At 52.3% G+C, this 5,000-nt stretch overlaps 1 non-coding gene across 1 annotated transcript in view; it reads left to right on the top strand.

The window, feature by feature from the left end:
* Window positions 1-4,380: 4,380 nt before the first annotated feature.
* LOC126444170 (small subunit ribosomal RNA) overlaps window positions 4,381-5,000 on the top strand; it is a 1,910-nt gene continuing 1,290 nt past the window's right edge. The window contains exon 1 of the ribosomal RNA XR_007582470.1: window positions 4,381-5,000. This exon is cut by the window's right edge and continues 1,290 nt beyond it. This is a non-coding gene — a ribosomal RNA (small subunit ribosomal RNA).

Below are 5,000 nucleotides of genomic sequence, written 5' to 3' on the forward strand. Positions count from 1 at the left end.
TGCCGGCAAAACAGTATCGCCATCTATGAAAATACGGCGAAACCACATGCAATACCTCCATCTATGCGAATCTGACAACACTACGTCCGCCATGTCGAGCGCACCGCAAAACATACCGCCATCTGTAGGTCTCCCGCAACATGACCTCCTGCAACGACGATACCGTCATCTATGAGACGCCAAGCCGACTAAGACAGCCATGGGCCCACAGTGCCCTTCTTTCGACCCCACCCACAAAGCCTGCATCCTCTGTCGACAACAGCACCCCAACGCCAGCGCCTCTGCCGCACGAAGTCGTGGACCGGCAATCACTCCACCTGCACCCGTCCGTGCCCCACCCCAACCGCCCAACTCGCAACTCCAGCGGATGAACGGCGGACTTTGCTCGCACTCGCAATGTGCAATCCACCCCTATAACGTGCGTTTCATGAAGAGTTATGTCCAATATGCGACATTCCCGCTGTCCATATACATGAGCTGCGAGCTGTACCACGTACGAGCTACAGACGCGATCGCGTTGCTCTCTGTACGAATGCAGATGCTCAGCGGCAGCTAGGAGGCGCTCCATCCATGTCGGTACCGGTGAGCGTTGCACTCGCAGTCGCAAAAACGTACGGCAAGTATATTACTCGGAAGAGTCAATGACAGTCCAAGCCCCCCCTGCGTGGGAAGAGTCTTTCTAGGCCATGACCCACCAGAAGGGCGCAGCGTCCCCCACCCCAGACATGTGACGTCACACTATCGGTATTGACGACTAGACTGATTCCTTATAATCATTTGCCATACACCGGTGGAAGCTGCCGAGACGAGTAACTACATGGCGGCCTCGCCGTGTCACTAATGTACAGAGATACAACAGTTTCGACTGGAACCGGATGAAACGTATACACGGCGCTGATTAGTAATAGATAGAGCCATCAAAATACAGATAATGTATACAACTGTCCGTATACATGCTGAAAGACTCTGCTCACAATCACAACCACACGTCAGCCAGACACTCTTATCACGCACTACTCTCTGCCTGTAACAGGCACAGAGACAATATGTAAGCACCAGCATGGAACAACACCCAGTGCATCCTCTCCGCCACATTAGACAATCCACACTATCATAACCAGACCGGGAGGTCCACTCACAAAACAGAATATCCCACCCTTCCGACAACCACCATTGCTCAGCTAAGCCACCAACACCCACACACGTCCTACACAGGGGTACACCCAACATCACAATACTGCCTCCTGTCACAGCACACAAACAATGGCAGGAATGAAAGACACAGGTCTGCCACAAGCATGGAATCAGAGCGCCGCCTGTCATGAGCCAAAGGTGCATCCTGACGTGGCAAATCAGATGATGCCGCAGGCATCCACTTACTATAATCACAATCAACAAACCGGCCGCCGCCGCCGCCGCCCCCCCCCCCCCCCCCCCCCCCAATACACCTTTCCTTACAACAATGTGTACCTTAACCTAACCCATATTGCGCCTTAACCTAACCCATATTGCGCCTTAACCTAACCCATATTGCGCCTTAACCTAACCCATATTGCGCCTTAACCTAACCCATATTGCGCCTTAACCTAACCCATATTGCGCCTTAACCTAACCCATATTGCGCCTTAACCTAACCCATATTGCGCCTTAACCTAACCCATATTGCGCCTTAACCTAACCCATATTGCGCCTTAACCTAACCCATATTGCGCCTTAACCTAACCCATATTGCGCCTTAACCTAACCCATATTGCGCCTTAACCTAACCCATATTGCGCCTTAACCTAACCCATATTGCGCCTTAACCTAACCTATATTGTCCCTTAACCTAACCCATATTGTCGCTTAACCTAACCTATATTGCGCCTTAACCTAACCCATATTGCGCCTTAACCTAACCCATATTGTCCCTTAACCTAACCCATATTGTCCCTTAACCTAACCTATATTGTCCCTTAACCTAACCTATATTGTCCCTTAACCTAACCCATATTGTCCCTTAACCTAACCTATATTGTCCCTTAACCTAACCTATATTGTCCCTTAACCTAACCTATATTGTCCCTTAACCTAACCTATATTGTCCCTTAACCTAACCTATATTGTCCCTTAACCTAACCTATATTGTCCCTTAACCTAACCTATATTGTCCCTTAACCTAACCCATATTGTCCCTTAACCTAACCGATATTGTCCCTTAACCTAACCTATATTGTCCCTTAACCTAACCTATATTGTCCCTTAACCTAACCTATATTGTCCCTTAACCTAACCTATATTGTCCCTTAACCTAACCTATATTGTCCCTTAACCTAACCTATATTGTCCCTTAACCTAACCTATATTGTCCCTTAACCTAACCTATATTGTCCCTTAACCTAACCTATATTGTCCCTTAACCTAACCTATATTGTCCCTTAACCTAACCTATATTGTCCCTTAACCTAACCTATATTGTCCCTTAACCTAACCCATATTGTCCCTTAACCTAACCCATATTGTCCCTTAACCTAACCCATATTGTCCCTTAACCTAACCCATATTGTCCCTTAACCTAACCTATATTGTCCCTTAACCTAACCCATATTGTCCCTTAACCTAACCCATATTGTACCGTAACCTAACCTATATTGTACCTTAACCTAACCTATATTGTACCTTAACCCAACACACGTTGGGCCTTAACCTGCTCTGTAATTGTCATACGACGCGTTAAATTAGTGTAGTGTTGCCTAACTGCAACCCCCGCAATATAGTTTGCTACTCGCACTGCCCGGTCCCCAGAGTATCGCTTCATGTTAAACACCTTGCAGCTATACACTGTAATGCGGATGGCAGCAGGACGTACATGCTCAATGCCCTTCGCAGTTGTTCATTGGCATTCGCATGGCGAAGCACAGCCTACGTTGTGGTACGGCTTGTGTCAACTGTCCGCTGATGTTGTACGTCCAAATCACACACTGTACTGCACATTGGTCCTCATGTACTGAATGATACATCGTGGTACATGTGTGACCGTACCACGACTGCGCCAACAACGGCGAACCATACGGTCCAAATATTGTGCACTCAGCTACGTGTCGTCTCCCTATAAGAGCTGGATTGAAGTATGGTATGCCGTGGATGGCGATCAGCATGAGCCGTCTGTTGATGTAGTGGCGCGTGTTGTCAGACGTAGTCGTCTCTTCTCACACACCGTGATAGCATGGTGCACTGCGTTCCACATCTGCGACATGCGACAGAGGCCGGTTGACAGTCGTTCGCGCAATGGACATCGCATACGTACGGGGGCCACCTTCCACGTGTTCGCGAAGCGTGCACATGTTGTTGCGTGTATGTGGGCAGACATAGTGTGTCGTGACACCTGACACAGGCATGCAACAATCGTTGAATTTGCAAATGGCGATGGACGTCTACGTTTGCTGGTGACGTTACGCAAATGAAGAACTGGTAAACCGTTGTGGTGCGGTTGTTCTCGCTAGAGGTGAATCAGTGATGGCGACGATCGGTTGAGCTACCAACCGGTTGTTTCAGCGATACCCACCATGCCCACGAACGTGAATGGCATGTGGGTGTGAAGCGATACGCGGCGGTGGCTGGGTGGGACCGTCCCCGGCCGGTGAGGGGGGGCCTCCCGGCGTGCTGGCCGCGCGGTGCGTGGGCGCACGCGCTACAGCCGGCTGGTGGGGGCGGCCAGTGGCAGGCGCGCCGGCCGACGGAGGCGGCAGGCGGCGCAGCTGCGCGCCGGCGCACCCTGCACGCGGCGCCGTGCGGCCAAAGTAGGTCCTCGCGGGCCCGGTGCGAAGCGCGGTGGACATCTGCAGTGTGCTGGTCCGATTGAGGACTGTGTGCGCTGAGGATGCGCCGCCGCCCGGCGCTCGGCGCCGCGACGCCGTCTGCTGCTCGGTCGCCTCTGCGGTTCTCGCAGGTGGATTGTATCGCAGCTGTGCGGACGTGTTGGCGCGTGCGCTGTGCTGGGAGAGTTCGCTTCGGCACCCAAGTGGGGCTTTTGTCCTTCTGTGGCGCTGGCGTTGGAGCTGCCGGCCACCGTAGGTGGCGCGTGTTGTCTCCCGCCGGCAATGCCACGACAGCACGCTCCCGGGCCTCTGTCGGCAGCGGCAAGCTCAGTTGGGAGCACGGGTGGTCGCACCTAAAGCGTCTACTCGCCAAACTCCGGGCGATTGCGCCCCTCTCGAACCCGACCAAGTACTTAGGACGGCGCTGCGCGCCGCCGGGACCTGAGAGGGTTTCGAGGTGTATTGTGCAGGGGAGCTCAGCCTCCTCCTGTTTGCAGAATAATTGAGCGGACGCTTGCGTGTTCGCGCGGGCCCCCGGGACACACTCCCGGGCGGCCGGCTGCTCAGCTCTAGTTGACGCAGCTCCCTGGTTGATCCTGCCAGTAGTCATATGCTTGTCTCAAAGATTAAGCCATGCATGTCTCAGTACAAGCCGCATTAAGGTGAAACCGCGAATGGCTCATTAAATCAGTTATGGTTCCTTAGATCGTACCCACGTTACTTGGATAACTGTGGTAATTCTAGAGCTAATACATGCAAACAGAGTCCCGACCAGAGATGGAAGGGACGCTTTTATTAGATCAAAACCAATCGGTCGGCTCGTCCGGTCCGTTTGCCTTGGTGACTCTGAATAACTTTGGGCTGATCGCACGGTCCTCGTACCGGCGACGCATCTTTCAAATGTCTGCCTTATCAACTGTCGATGGTAGGTTCTGCGCCTACCATGGTTGTAACGGGTAACGGGGAATCAGGGTTCGATTCCGGAGAGGGAGCCTGAGAAACGGCTACCACATCCAAGGAAGGCAGCAGGCGCGCAAATTACCCACTCCCGGCACGGGGAGGTAGTGACGAAAAATAACGATACGGGACTCATCCGAGGCCCCGTAATCGGAATGAGTACACTTTAAATCCTTTAACGAGTATCTATTGGAGGGCAAGTCTGGTGCCAGCAGCCGCGGTAATTCCAGCTCCAATAGCGTATAT

The sequence above is a fragment of the Schistocerca serialis genome, unplaced genomic scaffold, assembly GCF_023864345.2.
Source record: "Schistocerca serialis cubense isolate TAMUIC-IGC-003099 unplaced genomic scaffold, iqSchSeri2.2 HiC_scaffold_244, whole genome shotgun sequence".
Lineage (NCBI taxonomy): Eukaryota > Metazoa > Arthropoda > Insecta > Orthoptera > Acrididae > Schistocerca > Schistocerca serialis.